Source organism: Pseudorca crassidens, chromosome 1 (assembly GCF_039906515.1).
Source record: "Pseudorca crassidens isolate mPseCra1 chromosome 1, mPseCra1.hap1, whole genome shotgun sequence".
Taxonomy (NCBI): domain Eukaryota; kingdom Metazoa; phylum Chordata; class Mammalia; order Artiodactyla; family Delphinidae; genus Pseudorca; species Pseudorca crassidens.
The window spans coordinates 83200100-83221623 of record NC_090296.1 but is presented as its reverse complement, the minus strand read 5'-3'; the positions used below and the strand labels follow the sequence as shown (position 1 = coordinate 83221623).

Below are 21524 nucleotides of genomic sequence, written 5' to 3'. Positions count from 1 at the left end.
TTACACTGATATGAGAACCAGCTGTCTTCTACGAGAATTTTTCTTTTAGAAAATAGTTATTTTCACAAAATATGTTAAGTATGTTAATTAGTTTATTATTGTTATTTTAAAATATATTAATAAATATTTTTAAAAATTTAAGTTTTAGTTTCTAGTATGGTAAATATTCACAGATGTAACCCACATAAACAAAAGTTCTTTGAAGTTCTTAATAATTTTTCAGATTGTAAAGGGTCCCAAGTCCAAAAAATTTGAGGAGCATGGTTTTATTTTAAAAACCAGTTAGAACTAAATTCTACCACAACTATTATCATCAACCTGATAGGAATAACTTGTATTGAGCTGAAATCAGAGGCCCTCTATTGATTGATCATGTTGTATGTAACTGATTTTTTCCAGCTGGTTATGTGACATCTGTTCATTGGAATGTGAAGAATAATCATTTGGGAGACAATTATTGGAAGTAGGGAATAACAAAAAACTCTGATTGTACTTACTTAAAACAGACATCTAAACATAGTTTAAGGCATCTTTGAAACAACTTTCTTAAATTATACAATGAATAACTAGAACTTTGCTGTGGAAGTACAAATAGTTACTAATTTGATATTAAAAATTTTAAAGACAGAAGGTATGTTCTTGATTCAACCCTCATTCTGCATTTCTGATGCTTAATTTCTCTGCTTAATCAGATTCTCTCCACATTGACAGAGAAATGCTGGTCTAAATACCTCAGCATGCATTCAAGGACCTTTGCAACCAAGACACAACCCTCACCAGCCTTATTTGCTGCTTTTCTTCTCTCCCTCATCCATCTCCCATCACTCACACGCTGGCCATGCTAAACTCTCTCTGAACACACCCTTCCCTCGCATGTCCTGTGACTTTTGATTTCCCTGTTTCCTCTCCTGGAATGCTTTTATTCCTCCTTTCCTCCATCCAACGAATTCTCACTCATTCCTGAAACATCAAGGTTATATCAACCTCCAATGAGAAGCCATTTTTCAACTCATTCATTCAGTCAGTCTACTCAACACATGGGAGCTGCTAGGCAATGGTGAACGGAATCACACATAGTCCATATTTTCATGTGACATATATATAATCACACAGATGAAAAATGGCAATTGTGATGCCATTTTAGGAGAGATTCAGGATGCTGTGAGAGCCTGTAATGAGAAGATTTGTCCTGGTCAGGGAGGTCAGAGAAGGCCCCCCATGAGGAAGTAGCACTGAATAATGATAGGGATCAAAAGAGAAGAGGGGGGAAAAGTGCCAAACATGGGCAAAGGCTTTGTGGCAAGAGAGAGCATCTGGCTCATCGGGACTGGACAGAGAGCACTGTGGCTGGAGTGGAATGAGGAAGGGAAACCAGAGCAGAGCGCACGTGGATTTAGAGGGGAGCGAGATCCCAAGACAGGCAGGACCCTGTGCGCGTGCTAATGAGCTTTGTCCTTAACCTAAGAGATTCATGAAGCCATTAAAAACGGGAGGGATGATCGAGTCTCATATCTGCAATTTGGAAAGATCACTGTGGCTGCTCTGTGGGACTAGACTAAACAGAGTCTGGGGTCCATGGAGGGGAATCAGCCATGAGGATGATATAATAGTCTAACAGCACAGTGATGGTGGCTGGGATTAGGAAATTGAAGTTAAGTGGATGGATTTTAAGTGATGGGGAAGCAATGAAACTGAAAGGTGATGTACTGGAGGTGTGGGTAAGGGAGAGGCAGGTATCAAGGATGACACCTGGGATTCTAAATTGTGCACCCGCTTATGTTTGGAATCTAAAATATGATACAAATGGACTTATTTACAAAACAGAAACTGACTCACAGATACAGAAGACAAACTTATGGTTACCAAAGGGGAAAGGGGGGGAGGGATAAGTTAGGACTTAGAGATTAGCAGATACAAACTACTATATAAAATAGATAAACAAGGTCCTACTCTATAGCACAGGGAGCTATATGCAATATCTTGTAATGACCTATAATGGAAAAGCATATGGAAAGTATATATCTGAATCACTTTGCTGGATACCAGAAACACAACATTGTAACTCAACTATACTTCAATAAAAAAATAATAAGTAGTGAATGCTGTGGCCCTAACTTCATAGTTTTACTCCTGAACCCTCCTTTGTATGGATGTTTATCAGTTGCTATTGTTGTTGCTGTCTTGGTTGTTGATGTTGTTCTTGTTGTCAGTGTTGCCCTTACTACAGTGGAGCAGTCCACCAACGTGAGAGCCTTGATAGGAGACCGAGAACAACCTCCCAGTACAGAAAAGAGAGTAGACCAGATGTGACTTCTGCCTAACCCTGCCTTCTGCGTCTCAAACAGGGAAACTGAGCTTTGGCACTTATTTGCTTCCATACAGGACTTTGAATTTGGAGCAGGTAGAAAACAATGAGTTTAGAGTTGATTGCCTGGTAGCAGCGTTCAGTGGTGGCCATTGGAGTGACCAGCCGGGGTGGCAGTGCTGGCTAACATGAGTAGCGGCAGTGGTGCCGGAGCAGCATTCTAATCAGGCTGTGCCTGTGGCATAAACTTTTCTATGCATCCTGCTTCTCAGCCTCTCTTGGTACCTGGCCATTTTCTGAATCTGCTTCCATGGCTTTTTGATTGAGGATAAATTGATAATAATGATGGCTAACATCTCCTGAAGGTTAAATATGAGTCAGGCAATGCCCCGATTAGTTCCCGTGGATTCAGCATTTTAATCCTTACGAGTGGTACGTACTAATGAAGCAGCCCTCGTTTGACAAATGAGAGTCTAAAACATAGAGTGGTTAAGTAACTGTTATGCAGGTCCTCCAGCTAGTAACTGATAAAGACAGAATGGAGACCTTAGAGCCTGGCTCCCAGACAGAGCCAGCTGTCTCATTAAAGATGGATTCAGCAGCTTGTAACCAAGAACCTCGACTGGTACCTTTGCTTCTGTGGTCTCTATCCCCCTGGGAGCTCCAGACATGTTAAGGACAAAGATTGGGTGCTGCTCTCAGTGCCTGGCACAGTACAAATGCAGTAGATGTTCAGAGCACGCAGCCTGGCTGCAGGAATGGTTCTCCCAAGGTTCATCTTCCTCCTTTCCCTGCAAGCATGCATATTACTTCTACTTGCCTCTACTCAGCTGTTGCATGGGATGGGGTCCCCAGCACCACACTCTGCGAAATGCTTTCTCTATTCCATGGCACTCTTTTTTTTTTTTTTTTTTCCATGGCACTCTTAACCCAGGGGTGCATGTGCCAAAGCAGGAATGAAAGGTCCTATTATATACCATGCAAGCAAGGGATCTGTGTTGAGGTTTTTGTGGGGACAGGGCAATGCTGAAAGGCAGCTGCCAACACAACAGGACAGAGTGAAACTGTGTAGTTTCAATTCCCTGAGGATGGGAACTTGTTTGTTCAGAGCAGCTGAAACAGCTAAGAAACCATGCAGTGTCCGCATTCCAGAAGAAAGCTCTGTGCACGCAGAGCCAGCAGAGAGGTAGCCCTTGAAGGTGATATGGGCCAAGCCAATTCTGCCATTGCCTGGGGACTTCCTATTGCACAGGAAGCTTTTCAGTGCCAGGTTGGCTGAGTTTGGGATGAAGTCTCTTCAAGGCTTCAGAAGCTCCTGAGGATTGAAAGGCTGGGAAGCAGGGGTCTGGGGTTACTCTGTGGCCTCTAGCTTACAAAAGTGGGACGTCCTACAGCACTGAAGTTTCATCATCAGAGAGTCAGTGTGTAGCTGCCAAGTTACCCTGACATCCTTGAGTAACTTGTGACCTACAAGCCATTCAAACTGTCTGGAGAGTCGCATTTTTCCTGGCCTAAAATCTCTGTGCAGTCCACAGGGTCCCCTGACTTTAATGTAGAGACTCAAGGCAGTGCTGAGCTGTCCTGCAGGTTTCCTTTTGTTTGTAAGAGTAAGGATGGTGTCTGAGAGGGGCCAGACACATCTGTGATCGCAGTTTTTTATTCTCTTTCACCGCCCCCCTCACTACTGTTCCTGCAGGAGGCACAGGCCTTACATTTTAGTGTCTGTGGTGCTCTCTGCTGGCAGCTGCAGTCTTTTTTGCTCCTTGGAACAGGATGCCTCTGTAATCCTGTTCAGGTCTCTCACCCTGATTCCATGTCCCACAGAAAACGACTCAGAGGGGATTTGGCCCACAGCCAGTGTCTAGACACTCCCACTCTCTGAAGCACTTCTCCTGACTGTTTTTGTTTTTGTTTTTTGTTTTTTTTTTTGCGGTACGCGGGCCTCTCACTGCTGTGGCCTCTCCCGTTGCGGAGCACAGGCTTCGGACGCGCAGGCTCAGCGGCCATGGCTCACGGGCCCAGCTGCTCCGCGGCATGTAGGATCCTCCTGGACCGGGGCACGAACCCGTGTCCCCTGCATCGGCAGGCGGACTCTCAACCACTGCGCCACCAGGGAAGCCCCTCCTGCCTGTTTAAGAGTCAATTACCCTCTAAATTCAATCATGATGGAAACTAACCCCTCATGTGCTCCTCCCAGTAGCTTACTCCCTGGGGTGGTAATTCTCTCTCAACTGGGCCATAGCTGCAGCTCCTGTTTTACAGGAAGGCAAGTCAGTCTTATGATTCTCTGTTTTGTTGTTGTTTGTTTTTCCAAATGGTAGAGCCAGGTGTGGGGGTACCAGCCAGCCAGCAGGGGAAGTGCCAAGGATTGCCTTGATGGAAAGGGGAGAGGGCAGGTCTTGGCGCTTTTCCTCTGTAACTTTCATCCTCAAACAGTCCCACCCTAAGTAGATATTAAATCTAGGTGAAAACAGGGGGGTTACTGTGCAAGTGTGCTCTAAGACCTCACCCCTGGCCCCACCTTCCCTACCACCCAGCCTCTTGATGCAGAAACTCATGGTGCTGCCACCGCCACTGACATCAGAACGCATTTCAGAAAGTCAGAATCTGTACCATCACTCATTTTCCACGAAGTGACTTTGCTGACGCCTGTCAGCCCCATGTTGCCCCCAGAATGGCTATCCTTCCTTAATTTCTATCCCCAAAATGAGAAATGATAGAACAGTATCAGGAAGCCATAGATAACTTTCTGTGAGCAAAGAAGTGATATATTGGAAAGGCTGAGAACATGTTACTCCAAAAGAAAATGTATTCATGGACTTATCTTTTAATTAAAGTTTCGAGACAGTGATGTGAGAAAAGCAAGGTACAGAATACTATTTAAAAATAAAAAAGAGGGAGAGAAAGTGTATATGTGGGTGCATATATGTGTATATCTTGCGTATGAATAAAATATCTGGAAGGATACAGAAAACTAATAAAACCAATAATAGTAAACACTTATTGGTACCTATTTGGTGACCAGAACTATTCTAAACATGTTACAGAAATTAATTCATTTAATCCTCATAAAAAGTCTATGGAAGAGCTATCATTATTATGCCCGTTTTTCATACAAGAAGTAAGGCATAGAAAGATTAGTAGTTTGCCCAAAGTTACTTGTCTAGAGAGGGCAGAGCCACAGTAGACTGAAGCTGTCTGTTGGCTGCCTCTGCTTGGCTCAAGGACAATGAAGGGGAGACGTTCAGGTTTATGCTTCTCTGTACCTTTCGGTTTTTATAAATATATAAATGTAATATCTATTAAATGCATAAAAGACTAAAATTAGTTTAATAATAAAATCATTTTAAAAATATAAAATTAAGAATTAATTAATTAAAAAAACTATCCTAACTTAGAGAGTCAGTAAGAGCATGGTAGTTAATTGCACAGACTCTGGACCAGACCACCTGAGTTCAAATTCTGCTTCTGTCACCAAACTTGGACAAATTTGTATCCACTCAGTGTCTCTGAGGGTTATATTTTGAGGATTAAATAAATTAGTATGTGTAAAGTTCCTAGAAAAGTGTTTGACACATGCTAAGTGCTATATATTAGCTATCATCATCTAAAATTTGAGGACTAAACTCATTCAACAGTCAATGAATATTGACCATTTACTATATACTAGGCACTGTTTTAGGCTCTGGAGATACAGCAGTGAACAGAACAACAAAAATCCTTGCTTTCATGGAGCTCTTAAATCTTCAGAGACCTAGAGAGAGTATTATTTGGATAAAAAAAATAAAGAGGTCTAATAAAGTAGGAGAATAGTGTATGAAAAAGGACATAGGATAAATACTATGCATTCAAATCAGTAGAGTCCTGCGACACATTAACTCTCAGCCAACAAATGAGATTCATTATTCTTAGAATTTATATAAATCCCAAAGTAACTATAATTTTCTATAACATTTATTTATTTATAACATCTACCTTATCTACTTCATAAGGGAATTTAAAGTAGAATATAACCAGAAAATCCACTTTTAAAAAGCAAAAGATCACTCATATTGTCTACTTCGGAACTAGAGAAGATTCTGAAAACATTCTGGTAGTTACTGAAATGGCCTTGTGAAAACTAATCTTTTCAGACTAATTCCATTTCTTTCTTTCTGTGTTACTCAATGATCAAGAAAACATTTTAATTTTACTGTAACTCAAAACTATGTCAAGAGATTTTCAATGACCTGGCAGAACAAATAGAGACACACATTCATTAATTTCATAGCTGGTGTTCTCTTGGGCATGGTTTTTAAGCCTTGGAAAATGGGAATAAACTTCAAAGAGAAATTGAAAACATCAGGTTCTAAAGGAAAGGGCTGTGGAAGACAATATCCCTCATCCCTCGGTGGAGGAATCAGATGTCCTGGGCACAGGATGGCTTCTTGCTGCCTTGGGTGGTGCAGCTGTCACCCAGCCCCCAAAGCCTTTCTCAGGCTCCTTGGTCTCTCAGATAATCTGCTTCATTGGATACCCAACAGGAGCCGTTGTTAAGTAGTTAGTACTTTGTTAGCTCTTACTTACACTTATGTGGCATCTTTCCCAGGCAGGAGTAGGTGATTTTACCCATAGTGTATGAAGAACATCACTAACTAAAGCTCTTTTTCCTGCTGCACTTGGCCTGGCTGAGCTCATCTGCGTAGCAAGTTCAAGGTAGAACATAATGAAGATGTATATGCTGGGTGCATGCTAATTTTTATTCTGCTTTAAGAATAGTTCTGAACATTCATTGCTTCAGTTATTGTTACCGAAAGATAAGGTGAATCTAAGTTACCTATGTAATAGACCGTATTCTCTCCATGGAAGCTCCATGAAGGCAAGAATTTTTGTCTCTTCATTGTTATATCTCCAGTATTTACAGCAGTGTTAGTACACAGTAGGGGCTTAATAAGTACTCATTGAATGAATGAATCGATGAATGAATAAAATAATGATAGAACCCACAGGGTAAATGATGTTAAACTCACTTAAGAGTTGAAGATACTGAGACCTAAAGAGGTCGTTTGACCTACCCCCAGACCGCAGAACTAAAATGCATCCCCTGGTCCGTGTGACTCTGAATCCTACCCTTTTCTCTAATGCCAGATAGAATTATACCAATAACCTCTGACTTAACTTCCAGTCTAGAGGACTAGAAAGCCTACATGGGCTGTGATGCTGCACTTGGGTTCAGTTTGGTTGTGCTGTTTCTTCACAGGATTGAGAATTGTTTATCCCTCGGTTCTGCAGTGCCTAGGGGTAGCTCTTCTTTTCCCCTGTGTGTTCTCCTCACCTGCAAGCAGAGAAAATACAGGTGTCATGGAAGAGGGACAGCACTTGTGGACCAAAGCAACAGAACAGGTGCTTCTAGGAGTCCTTGAACTATATCAGCACTGCTAATGAAACATGCAGGAAAAAGGAGAATGCAGACTCCATGGAGGCAAGGATTTCTGTCTACTTTGATCACTGATGAATTCAAGCTCCTAGAATATCATCTGGCACTCAATGACTATTTGTTGAAAGGATGAGTGAATAGATGAATGGAGAGAGTGGATGAGAAAGAGGAAAAAAAGGGAGGAAAGAAGGTGGGAGAGTGGATGAGAAAGGAAAGAAGGGAGGAAAGATGGTGGGGAGAGTGGATGAGAAAGGAAAAAAGGGAGGAAAGAAGGTGGGGAGAGTGGATGAGAAAGAGGCAGTAAGGGAGGAAAGAAGGTGGGGAGAGTGCAAGAGAAAGGGAAAATTGGCTGTGTGCAAGAAGAAGGGTGTTCATCGTGGGGGTGTGTGAATCTTTCTTTTTCTTCTGTTTCCTGAAGGACGTGTATTACTGGCACAAAAGAAAAAAATTGAACTTAAAGACTAGGGACAGTTTTTGACTTGAAATTCTTCCCTTTGGTTCTAACTCATTTCCATAGCTGAAACAGCCCAGTTGAATACTCACTCCCCCTCTATGTGTCATTTTCCACAAATTGGCATGATTTGCCATGTATTGGTGAACAACAGAGAAAGGGTCATAGAAATAACTAATGGGAAGGAATAGGGAATAAGAAATCCCTTTATGTTGCTGTGATGGATGATCTTGAAGCACCCACACTGATTTGGGTATATTAGTCATTGACAGCATGACCAGTAGGAGTGTTGCTCAATTTGTACATAATATTTGCCTTAGTCCTCTTGGCTGTGTTGCTTCTGTTTCCACAGAGATTCTGTCTTATAAGCCCAGTAGACCCAAGGGAACCTCAAATGTAAAGTGCCTAGGCCAGAGGGTAGGAATTCATGGGTCACAGCCAACAGTCATTACCTTTGGGTAGAAGTCATCGACATGCTTTAGCTTCTGCTTGGCCAAGATCCTATCACACAGCAGTGAGTTGCTTTTTCCAGCTGTGATAACCAGAACAGTTTTTCCATGCTACCAAGTTAAGGAGCAGAGATCTTAAGAAAAACAAGTCAGGTAACATGACCAGGAGGTAACCTCTGAGCCAGCAGGGGAGATGCTCTGGGCTCTGGTCCCAACTCTGATCTGGACTCCATGTGATTCCAACAAAGGCTTTTTACCTCTTACCTGGAAATAAGTGTGTTTGTTGGAAGAGAGGAAGGATACATGAAGAACATGCAAAAGACTTATAAATTATTTACTCAATAATGAAGACCGCAATTCATTTGGAAACAGAGACTGAGTTCATGTCTTTTAATTTGATGTCCATAGTTATTTGTTCAGAAGACCACAGGTGATAGGACTTCCCTGGTGGCGTAGTGATTAAGAATCCGCCTGCCAATGCAGGGGACATGGGTTCGATCCCTGCTCTGGGAAGATCCCACATGCCACAGAGCATTTAAGCCCGTGCGCCACAACTATTGAGCCTGCACTCTACAGCCCGCAAGCCACAACTACTGAGCCCACATGCCACAACTATTGAAGCCTGCATGCCTAGAGCTCATGCTCTGCAACAAGAGAAGCCACCGCAATGAGAAGCCCACGCACAACAAAAGAGTAGCCCTCACTTGCCGCAACTAGAGAAAGCCTGCGTGCAGCAACGAGACCCAAAACAGCCAAATAAATAAACAGATAGATAGATAAATCTATTAAAAAAAAAAAGAAAACAACAGCTGATTTGCTGAAAAGAGTCATGCTTGCTGACAACTGCTTTGCTCAGAAAAATGCCCTGTGCTCCCATTTCAAATATTGCATCAGTAAAAAAGAAAGAAAACATTTCATTGAAAATTCCCTTGCGTTTTCTACTCAGTATTGTGATTAATTTTCTTCAGAAAGAATGGGGTGTCACCAAAATTTCAAAAATATTTTCCAAATGTTCTTCATAATGCAAAGGCTAATTTTTCTGCAGATTTTATCATGAATAACGCAAGCTAACTTCCAAATGCATTTTTATGTAGTTTTGGGAGTATCTTCCTCTGCTTTTCATTACATTTTTCCAGTTTTTGCCAAACTGATTTTGAAATTAGAGAGGAAAATCCAGCTACTTCAAAATCAGTTAATGTCTGGCAATATGAGTCATGTAGGCAGGATCTGCAGTAGTTTAGGTTATAGATCGTCTCTTCATGGTGTGTTAACCATGTGTAAACTGGATACTTGTATCTAGAACAAACATTTTAAGAAGGAAATAATGTGATTAATCTACCTTTTGTTTAAGTTTTTGAGAATCATTACTCTATCCTATTTTTCTTTTCCTCATTCCCTTCTCACCACCTGGAAGTGATTATAATATTGTCTACTATCTGTTTTCAAGATCTTGAAATTGTAAAATTACAACTTTGTGCTTTTCTGTTTGAGCATAAATACTTCAGTAATTGATGGCATTTTGGTAGTTGTGAAAAATAACAGTCCTGTAACTAGTCTTGTCTTATTATAGTCTATCTGAGGGAATACAGTTAGAGAGTTTTGGATAATCCACAATATTTAAATTTAAATATTTAGTTATTTAATTTGTATAATTATATATTATTTATATTAATATTAAATTTAACTATTTAAATGCCTTCTCCCCAATTTATACCCAATTTATGACTTCTTCCTAATCTATAATGATGAAGAGGAAAGTTGGACTCAACCCCATGTATGTAGACATACAAAACAATTTGTAATATGTCTATATTGTGATCAGAGATTTGACTTATTTAATTTTGACCAAAATGACTAGGAAGTTATAAAAGTAGAAAGAGAAAAGTGACATCATTTCACCTCAGCTCATTGGTATCTGTGCATGTACGAATTAGGAGTGCATTTTTGTTTTGTTTTGTCTTGCTTGCCTTTTCTATATGCTGCATAATTGAGCAAGAAAGAGATTAAACCCTAGGTCTGAGTGTATCTAAGTTTCAAGTCATTTCAAATAAAATAAATTTTATTCAGTTATTTTCTTCAAATTCTTATGACAAAGCAAGTGGCCCCTGACAGTCCTATTGATGATGGGAAGACAACAAGGGAAAGAGAAGAAAACAGATGTTACAAAAGAAATTTCAAGGTCACTCAGGGAAGCTTACCTTTCCCATGTCTCACTCTCTCATTATACTTCTCAAATGGCACCTAAAATAACCAGATGATGAGCTAGGCTCAGGAATGAGCCCACTGAGTTCTCACCAAAGAAGACTTCTTAGGTCATGGACCCTGATGGGGATATTTCAAAGACTAAATCCCATCAGACTAAAGACTGCACCTTCCTATCAGCTCTGACTTTGCTACTCACATCATGGTCACTGCCACCCTTCTTGGAGAAAATATTTTATTAATTTTCAATTTGTTTTATTTTTTTATGACTAATAGAACATACCTAAAGTAAAAAAGAAATGATCAAGGATATGAGCATATAATTAATAAATGTAAAACTACAAGGGGCTACAGAATTTTTGAAAAGCCACTCATGTCTGGTTTGAAAATGACAGGTTAATATTGGACATTTCCCCATCTCTCAGAAATCATGCAGAAGCCACAGGGGAACAAATACCTGACATGCTAATATCTTTGATTAAACTAATAGACTTTTTTTTAAAATTGAACTATAGTTGATTTACAACGTTGTGTTAGTTTCAGGTGTACAGCAAAGTGATTCAGTTTTATTTACATATGTATGTATGTATATATATATGTATGTATTTATATACATATATATGTATGTGTATATATATGTATACATAAGAATATATATATTCTTTTTCAGATTCTTTTCTCTTACAGATTATTACAAGATATTGAGTACAATTCCCTGTGCCATACAGTAGGTCCTTGTTGTTTATCTATTTTATACATAGTAGTATGTATATGTTAATCCAAAACTCCTAATTTATCCCTCCCTCACCCCATTTCCCTTTTGGTAACCGTAAATTTGTTTTCTGTGTCTGTGAGTCTATTTCTGTTTTGTAAATAAGTTCATTTGTATCATTTTTTAAAATTAGAATCCACATAGAAGTGATATCATGTGATATTTGTCTTTGTCTGGCTTACTTTATTTAGTATGGTAATCTCTGTGTCCATCCATGTTGCTGTAAATGGCATAATTTAATTCCTTTTTATGACTGAGTAATATTCCATTGTATGTATATACCACATCTTCTTTATCCATTCAAGGGATGGATAGGAACACAATGATAGTAGGAGACTTAAATACTTCACTTTCAATAATGGATGGAACAACAGGTAGTAGATCAATAAGGAAATTGAACAGTACTGTAGATGACTGGACCTAATAGACATACACAAAACACTCCACCCAACAACAGCAGACTACACATTCTTCTCACGTACACATAGAATATTCTATGAAGCCATGAAAAAGCATGGAAGAAACTTAGATTTATACTTCTAAGTGAAAGAAGCCAATCTGAAAAGGCTACATACTGTATTATTTCAACTATATGACACCTTGGAAAAGGCAAAACAATGGACACAATAAAAAATCAGTGGTTGCTAGGGGTTGGGGGGGAAGATGGATAGATGGAGCACGAAAAAGCTTTTAGGGCAGTGAAACTGTTCTGTGTGATACTATAAAGGTGGATGTGTATCATTATATATTTGTCAAAATCCATAGAATGCACAGTACCAAGAGTGAACCCTAATGTGAACTGTGGACTTCGGATGGTGACGTGTCAATGTAGGTTCATTGACTGTAACAAACATACCACTCTGGTGTGCAGCGTTGGTAGTGGGGGAGGCTGTCTGGGGTAGGGGAGCAGGCAGAGATATGGTACGTGGGAACTCTCAGTGCTTTCTGCTCAATTTTGCTGCAAATCTAAAACAGCTCTAAAAATTAAAGTAAATTAAAAATGATACATTTCTCTATAATAACATGCAAATATATCCAAAGTAGGATGTACTTGGGTATATACACATAGACATAAACAGTCTGGGAAGGTAAACTCTAAACTTTTCCTGCTATTAAAGTGGGGACATCTGGAGAATGAGTAGGGAGAGTACTTCCATCTTTTTACTTCATACATTTTTATAATTCTTGATGTTTCTATAGTATTTCTATATCACCTTTGTAATTATAAATGTAAGTCTGGAAAAAATTGAGTAACCATTGTTCAATGTAAACCACTGGAAAGTATAAATAAAAATAAATACAAGTCATCATTATTCCACTTTTCCATCCGGAAATAACCACTTTAAATACTCTGGCATATTTCTTCCCAGTGTTTTGTCTACTATGTCTGTCTGTGTGTATTTATGTGTATATGTGTACATTGAGGACATAATGTATATGCAATTTTGTATCAGTCTTTTTTTCACTTGATAGAATATTATAACATATCCTCAACACGTTCAGTATTCTGTAAAAAAACATTTTTAATAACAATGCACTATTTTATTCCTATTGATATGTTTTTATTTACTTAATCATTCCTTTATACTTGGAAATTTATGGTGTTTTGTTTGTTTGCTATCGTATCTAATTCTTAGTAGAGGAATACTGAGACAAAGAATTGAGCATTTGTAAGGCTCTTGGTTTATTTTGCCAAATTGCCTCCCTTAAAGGTACCAATTTATGCTTTCGTGAGTATTACATGAGAATGCCCATCTCAACATACCCCTTAACAAAATCTGAACATTTCTGTGGAGTTCGTCACATATGGAAGTCATGGCTGCAGATATTTAGAAAAATGGAGGAGAAAAGAGAGGGTAGATTCTTTTCCTGTGAAAGATCTCATGGCTTCAGCCCTATTAGCGTCAAAATTGATTCCACCCTTGCTCACAGATCCTCATGATTTCCTTAAAATATTGACTCCCATGTTCCTTATAATCTTCGCATTATCTTGATGATATATCTTAAATCAGAGGACACTCAAGACCCAGATATGTCATGCTAGGGTTTTGAGGTTTTGTCTTTGGATTTCTTGGAACATTTTTCTTGCCTGTCACCAAGTTTTACTTGGTATTAAGCATTAATGTTAATAATATTCCTGGTCGCATTTACTTTCGCATAAATAATACAATAAAATTTAAAAGGTTGTCAGATGCAATCATCTCACTCCCAACTGAGTACCTGTAAATGAAGAAAAGTAACAATAACTATGACATAAAATCAGTGGGACAAGAGATGGTCCATGTCGAAACACTGGGCATAGCAAGCTAGCTTTTAGGGTTAGAGTTATATTTCTCACTTCCTGAGGTAGCTTCACAGTGACGTAAAGACCAGGGAAGCATCTGCTATAGAGAAATAAAGGAGCCTTTTGAGATCAGCCCTTAAAAATCAGGCTCCCTTGTTTAGAGAGTCCAGAAGAGTTTCATGTTCGATAAAATTCCTTGTTTAGCCCCAAAGACTTGGAATCCATAAACCATTGAAATTCTCACCCTCTAAATGTGGACATGAAAATTCCACTGGGCATCTGCCCGCTCATCTCCATGGAGATGTTATGATTTACATCTGGTTACAGGCAAGCAGGGCTTTTGCATCAAGAGCTTGACCACAGTTTCACCCTTCTCCTAATCTCAATCATATTTCATGGCTGAACTCCAGGAACTTACTAATTTTGTTTTTTATTTTTCTTCTTCATCTCCCTTTTCAAATATAGGCTTTTACATACAAAAGAACTGACGTGGTCATTCAAATCTGCATCATTTTTAAAATCTTTTAATTGTGCATGTGAATTTGTGGTACGTGTGTCAGGGGGAGTGTGGTTGTACTGTTTGCAGCAAAATGAAGGATGTGTTGGTAACACCAAATGCCTAGATTACTTTGGTCTTCACTTACAAAGAGATTCTTCATTATGCTTCTTTTGCATGAACAGAAAATGTTGTCTGTCCTCTGCCAGTTCATAATGTGTTGCAGGCAAATACTAGAAGCCATTTCTTTTTTGTTTGCTTGTTTCAACCCAAAGGCCCTATACTAAATGTTTCCTTTTGCTTGTTGAAAACTGTCATAAAAAATGTTCACTTACTCTCTCATTAGAGACAGTTAACTTTGGTTAACAATGTTGTAGGCACTGCTAGGTTGGGGAGTAAAAAGGGTGGCAGATAGAATTTAAAAGAAGGCTATGTTTATAGGTGGTTTCTTTGTAAGTCGGTTTCTAGGTAAATAGCAAGGTAGATGCCATCCAGAGAGACCATGTAGACTCAGTGGATGAATAGTGGTTTTGCAGGACCCTGTGTCTGTTTCCCCATCATTATGCAAACACTGGGTGAGCAGCATTATTTGACACAGGCTGCTGGAAGGGCCAGTGCATGCATGGGTGCCTGTCCTCTTGGCTTCCTATAGAAAAGAGATGCTTGGACTGGAGCACAGTTGGACACCCTGAGGATCTGGGCTTCAGCCTCTGACAACCTGAGCTTAGGTGCCAGCTGTTTAAAGGGGAGTTCTGGGAAATGCCAGCTGCCGTGATCTAGAGATCTTGGGACCCTCAGATCTGGGAGAAGTTGAGTTTGGGCATAGAAGGCTCCCACTTGCTGGCTGGTGAGTCTCGGGTACCAGCTAGCTGTTGTCAGTTAACTGAGAGATAACCCTGGGGTCATGAGAGAATCCTGTCTGTCTGCATACCCATCTCTGAATTGAAATCTTGTTGCTATCTTCTTGATGAACTATGAGTTGGTATAATAGCATACAACAGATAAATATGATTGCTTTTTAAAAAATTAGGCTCAGCTATGATTAAAGTAGAAGTCTGTGCCATGGCGTGTTGGTAAATGTTTCACAACTGGCTGGGGGTGGGGGGTATAAACAGAAAAGTTGTGATTTATGGATTTTGCCAGTTTCCTTGTCTAAAAACTCTGATTATGGCCAATTTCAAGCTGCTAAGTAGGAACACTGAATATAAAATTGGGAAGAGACACACATAATCAGCTCCTGCAAGGTGGTGCTAGCCAGTACCCCATTGATGCCATGCATTAGCTGGGTCATTTTTCAGTGTCAGATATCATCAGCTTCAGCTAGTTATATCTTTATTCACTATGATCAACAAGCCAGGGCAATGTGTTTCCATTTGAATTTTGATTACTTATTTTTGGTGCCCAGCTGTGGGACAATATTTTATAGTTTAGCCTTTTAAAGATTCTACTTTTATAAACATTGAGAAAGGAACAAAATAATACCACTGAGAAGAAATGATTCTGTTCTGCCAACTGTGATAAATATCTTTACATGTGTTAGAATAGAATCATCCTATTTTAGTTGCACTAGGATCTTCATTTAAAAAGGAACGTGTAGGCTGAAACTTTTAGCTCTTATTTAACTACAGCATGTTTTTGAGTATTTTTCAGGCCACCTCTCTTTTCACTGCAAATCAGGTGAACTCTACGTAGGAGACAGAGTATAGAATTATGAAGGAGTGGATGTTAGTCTAGTGTCTAATTTGAGAGCGGCACTTCGGAGGTCTCTACAAATCTCCTCTAATCGTAAAATCCCCAGAGAGAAAGATTACATAATTTATGTTATTCAGTTAGATTTAGCAGCTGTTGGCCTATTGGGTAGCAAGAGACCTTCGGGGAGAGAAGTTGAGCCAGGAAGGCTTCAGCTATGGCCTAATAACCCCAATCCTGGGCCTCTGGTGCCAGCTGACCTCTGGGAAAGAGAGCTTGCCATTTCTTTTAGCATCTGCTCCAGTGTCAACTCACACTGACCAGTCATTTTAGGGGTGTCTCTCTACTTGGGTGGCCTTGTCCTAATTTTTTTCTTATTTAGGGAATTTCCCTTTTTCCCTCCATTTCCTAACAGGGAAACCTCCCTTTATCCTTGCCCAACCTTCACTGACTTTTTGGAGACAGCTTAACCAACCTCCCTTATCGGTTCTCATTGAAATAGCCTCTCTCTGGATGGTGACTTATTTGCACGTAGAGCTGACAAATGGCTGTTTGATATTTATATGTTGTAAGTATTCAGCCCGTAAGTGAGATATTTGAGGGACATAAGTGAGTCTGATTCCTTGAACTGTGACCTGTGTAGGCTAGACCTAGGCATCACTAGGGCTTGCAAGGAATCAACTAGTACCCCAAAGAGAAGGTGGATCAGAGTGAATGACACTCTACTTTAGCGAGTACCAGGAATTCATAAGATCTCTGCAAAGAGGAGGATCCTTTCCTAACTTTGAATTCAGAGTGAGAGCTAATGGTCTGGAAAGGCAGGGAGGACGCAAGGAATGAATTGCTGAGGTTCTGGTGGTATACCAACTGCCAATATTTTCATGTTAACTTTTGCTCTGAGTTTTTCATCTGATGACTTCCAGGCCTGACCCCTGCCTTCTCAGCTGTGCTGAGCTGAGATTGCTCTCTGCCTTTGCCTTTAGTTGCAGTATGTCAAGATCTTGTGCTCTAGTCGCAAGGTCCCTGGAGTCCTCTGAGCTAGCTGCAGAACTATAAAAAGTAAATGAAAGACAAAATTATAGGGAAACTCATCCTTAGACATGCCTCTTGCCCCACCCCGAGAAGGACTTACTTCACCTCTAGTCAGTGATCACATGTGAGAAAGAAAAAAAGGCAACAGTAAAAACTCCCAGTGCTGACAAGGGTCTTGCAGCACTTGCCCTGCTGATGCTGTCTCCACTTAAGAGTTCAGGAGAAATTCATGGTGGCAAAATGACCTTGCAAAATCAAACATTATGTCCAATCTGAGGGATGACTGAGTGAGCGCTGGGAATGAGGTATCCATGTTCTAAACCCGTGAGAAAGTCAGTCAGTTGTGGTTTTGTTGAACACTTTGGTTTATTTCTCCCAAAGGAGCAAGAAAAACCCATCCCAGTGATCTTTACCCTCAAGCAGTTTCATTGCTTTTTATTAATTGAAGGCCACACACTTAAGTTCCTGGCCTCACTGAACTCAAATGGTCCAGCCATGGGACATATTTATCCAATATGGAAGAGTGGACATCTCGACAAGCCTTTCCAAGCTACAGTGGCAGGGAAACAACCAGAATTCAGACAATCTTGATAATCCAGGACCCCAGACAACCCTAGACAAATTGCATTCTCTGTGGCAGTTTTGCTGTCTCTCTCTCCCATCTGTGTCTCTCCAGAATCTTCCTTTTCTTATTTTACTTAGAGTTTACATGTGATAATTCTCAAAACCATATAAATTGAGATATAGATCATTCTTCTAGACAAGGTTATTCACACAAGGTTTCAGGAGCAATTTGAAGTTAAATATTAATTCTTTGCTGTGTATTAACATAAGAATGGAAGGGTGCCTTTTACTAATGTAAAAACTGCTACTTTTTTTGACAAACGTCAGCAACATATGCTCTCCTAGACTTCAAAGAAGGCATGAGCTTTATTTTCAGAGATGCTGCCCTGAATCCTTTTGGGAACAAAGGAGGGTATAAGTAAGTAGAATATTTCCAAGAATCATTAGTCCATCTCAGGAAAAGGGTGTGGTATGTCTGCAGAATTTCTTTCCTAATTCTACCCATTCTAGGTAGAACTTTTTGGTTGGAGTTACTTACAGAAATGCAGTCACTTTGTCCACATGGACATTTACTTGGTGCATGAATCCGGGTATGTGATGGAATTGGGTAGAGTGAAGTAAAACCATCTGAAGAGAGAACCAGAGAAAAGTAAAGGCAGGAAGGGGTGACTTGGATAAGAAATGGGAGAGGGTGGGTGTTGTCTGTGGAGGTTGACCGTCACGAAGAAAATGGTTGGAAATCAGGGAGAGCACTTTCCTCCTAGAGGATGAGTGACTATGAGAAAGTGGTACAGGCCTGAGATGAGACTCAGCCAGGGGCACCATTTGAAGTTTGACAAGCCTAGACTGAGCCACATGTGGTGTGGCTGTACCTTATATGGGGGGCCTCTGCTTCGTGCCCTCTAGGAAAGGGGTTTTTGTTTGAGAAACAGCTCACAGCATGCATGAAGCTCTGAAAACTCATAGAGGAGACTCGCTAAATAGGATAAACAGAAAGCCCAGTCCCAAGGGCAGTCCACAGGAGGAAATCTTGCTTTTTCCTTGTTTGGTAGCAATAGAACTAACCAGAAGCTAAAAGACCAAGTTCCAGTATCTGCCTCTAGAGACTAAGTCTAGACTTTTTTTTTCCCCCAGAAACCATAGGTGAGAACCACACATTCTGTCTAATGTGGCTGTTGTTTCTAACTGAGGCCAGCTACGCTGAGCAAGCCTTTCCCGTCTAAGTGGTAAGAAAAAGAGTTTATATTATCATTGCTTGTCTTTTCTCGAATTTTAGGGACTTACATATTTATTAGTAAGCTTTAATATACTTCCATTGCCATTTAGAAAAATATGCTCTTAATATCTCAATCTTGTAGGTGTGGGGATTAGGAAGTTTTAATAATGTCACCTTCCAACCTAACGATATATCGCTAAGCCTCAAGTTTATTCCTTATAAAAAGGTTGGCATAAACAAAACAATTACAGAGTCTGTGCACCTCTGCCTGTCATCGTGCCAAGAGGAGCAAAGGGAAGAGGCAGTGAGAGTCCTGTAGTGGCATCCCTGTCCATTCCTAAGCAAACTACTAGCCCCATGCTGTGCTCCACTTTCTGTGTTCATGGTGTGGAGAAGAGCTTATCTCTCCTGTAGTATCTCTGGAGTTTATGAATAAGAAAAAGGGTAACAGAAGCACTCATTTAAAATTTTACATATTCTACCAAGTGGCCTTAGTCTTCCTCATGTATATTTGGTTTGCTGCATAGATTAGGAAAGTTATCTCTGATCTCTTTGACTTGTCTACAAACACTGTAAGTAAGTACATTTCTTTAGTGGGAGCTGAGTAAATATTATGGACTTACAAAATAGGAAAACATGTAATCATGGCTACAATTGCGGGTGAGACCTAAGTGTTGTTACAACTAGTATTTGCAGAGTGATTTATAATCTGTAAAGCACTTGTGTATCCTTGTTTGCATTATGCATTCAGGTTTCCTGAAGGGTACTCATTTTCATTTAATGCAATATTCCTAAGGGAAGCTTGAGAAAAACTTACTGCCCCTAATGAGATCCAACCACCCTTCTGGTTTCCTGTTACTCCATTCCCACAGTGACTGTGTCCAGAAAAGAGCTGGATTTTTATATCAGTCAGGAAAGACTAAGTTAGCTGCACGGTAACAAACCCCCAAGTCTCTGGTTATTAACAGCCAAGACTTATTCCTCACTTAATGCTTTGTGATCATCATGGGTCAACTGGGAGCTCTTCTCTACCTGCTAATTCTCAGGGGCACAGGCTCATGGCAGCTCCATACTGTGGAGCATCATCAGTCATGGTGGCAGCGGTTGGCATTGTGGAAATTCACACAGTGGCTCTTTAAGGCTTCCACCTGATATGACACATGTCGCTTCCACTCACTTTGTGACCCTGCCTGTCCTGGTACCTGTTGGTTTCATTGGCCACTTAGCCACCCCTCACTTCAAGGATCTGGGGACTCTAACTCTACCATAGAGTTGGAGGAGACTTACTAAATAGGATAAACAGAAAGACCAGTACCAAGGGCAATCCACAGGAGGAAATCTTGCTTATGAAACCGACTTTCATAAATAGGTCTTGTGGATAACCAGAGACTTCGGGGTTTGTTATATTGCAGCTAACCTTTCACAACTTCTCTACTCCTTACATTCTTAACTGGGCCAAGTTAACTACCTATGAAAGTTGCTGTGAGATTAAATCAAGTGTTACTTGTTTGGCCTACAGTATGCCTCAATGTATGTGAAATACAAACACAGATTCATAAGCATGACTACCAAGGGTGTGGCAGTATATACAATGATAATAATGCTTAATATCCACATAGAAATTTATATCTTCCAGAATAGTTTTAATTACATTAATCTCATGTAATCCTTAGTTAACCTTTGTGACATAAGTTAGAGCTAGCAAAGGGCCAAATGAAAAAGAAACTAGACTGAATTGAGACAGGTGTGACTGTCATGACTACCATAGATGGCTTCAAGGAGGTCAAGTGATCCTTGAGCCAATATTTGATGGAAGACATTCACTTCAGTTCAGAAATAACTACTGAATGCAAAGTGTGTATTGTACATCTACTGTGCAGCCCATGCTATGTCAAGCCTTGGAATGAGGGTTACAAGTGTTGTCACAGAGAAGCATGGGGTATCAGGCAGTAGAGTGGCATTTGCTTGGCTGGCTTAGTGTCCCACCCATCACTCATCAATGATATCACTTCTAGCAGCCAGTGCCTCGAAGGTTTAATGTTATCTCCTGTAGGAAGGTTGTTTTGCAATTTCAGCAAAAACTTTTCTTCATTGTGTTTCCAAAAATGTGAGTATGTCATTGCTAAGACAAGTTTAGGACAGTTCAAATGAAACTAAGAGACGCTGACTTTGAGTGAATATTTATGCTCATGGTTAATTACATGCACTTTCACATGAGACAGACCAGGGTTCCAGCCCCAGCTGCTTCTACATAAACTGTGTGATCCCAAGAAGGTTGTTTAACTTCAGTTTCCTCCTTGTGAAAGGGGACAAAAATAATACTTACCCTTTTAGTTTGTTTTGACAATTCAAATGTTACCTATTATACTAATTATTCCAATCTGGAACTTTAAAAATATATCAGTTTATTAAAATAACTAGCAAATATTAAGATGACATTTCTTTAGAGCAATTTATTAGGAGAGAGTTTTCTGTTCCTTTGCCCTGTTTCTAAAAACTTCTCCACAGCACATTTTCTCTCTCACATATTTCTCTAATATTTATCTTTGTTTCTTTCTGATTTGGGAAGAAAAATCAAGAAATCAAAAGATGCATCCCTTTGATTTCAGGGGTAAAATAAAGGAAACAGAAATGAAACCGCAGGGTCT

The 21524-nt window shown here is 39.9% G+C and overlaps 1 long non-coding RNA gene across 1 annotated transcript in view; it reads left to right on the top strand.

The window, feature by feature from the left end:
* The window catches only part of LOC137227179 (uncharacterized), a 245000-nt gene extending 242603 nt beyond the window's left edge, over nt 1-2397 (top strand). The window contains exon 4 of the long non-coding RNA XR_010944734.1: nt 2383-2397. This is a non-coding gene — a long non-coding RNA (uncharacterized lncRNA). The remainder of the gene's footprint in view (nt 1-2382) is intronic.
* Nucleotides 2398-21524: the final 19127 nt, after the last annotated feature.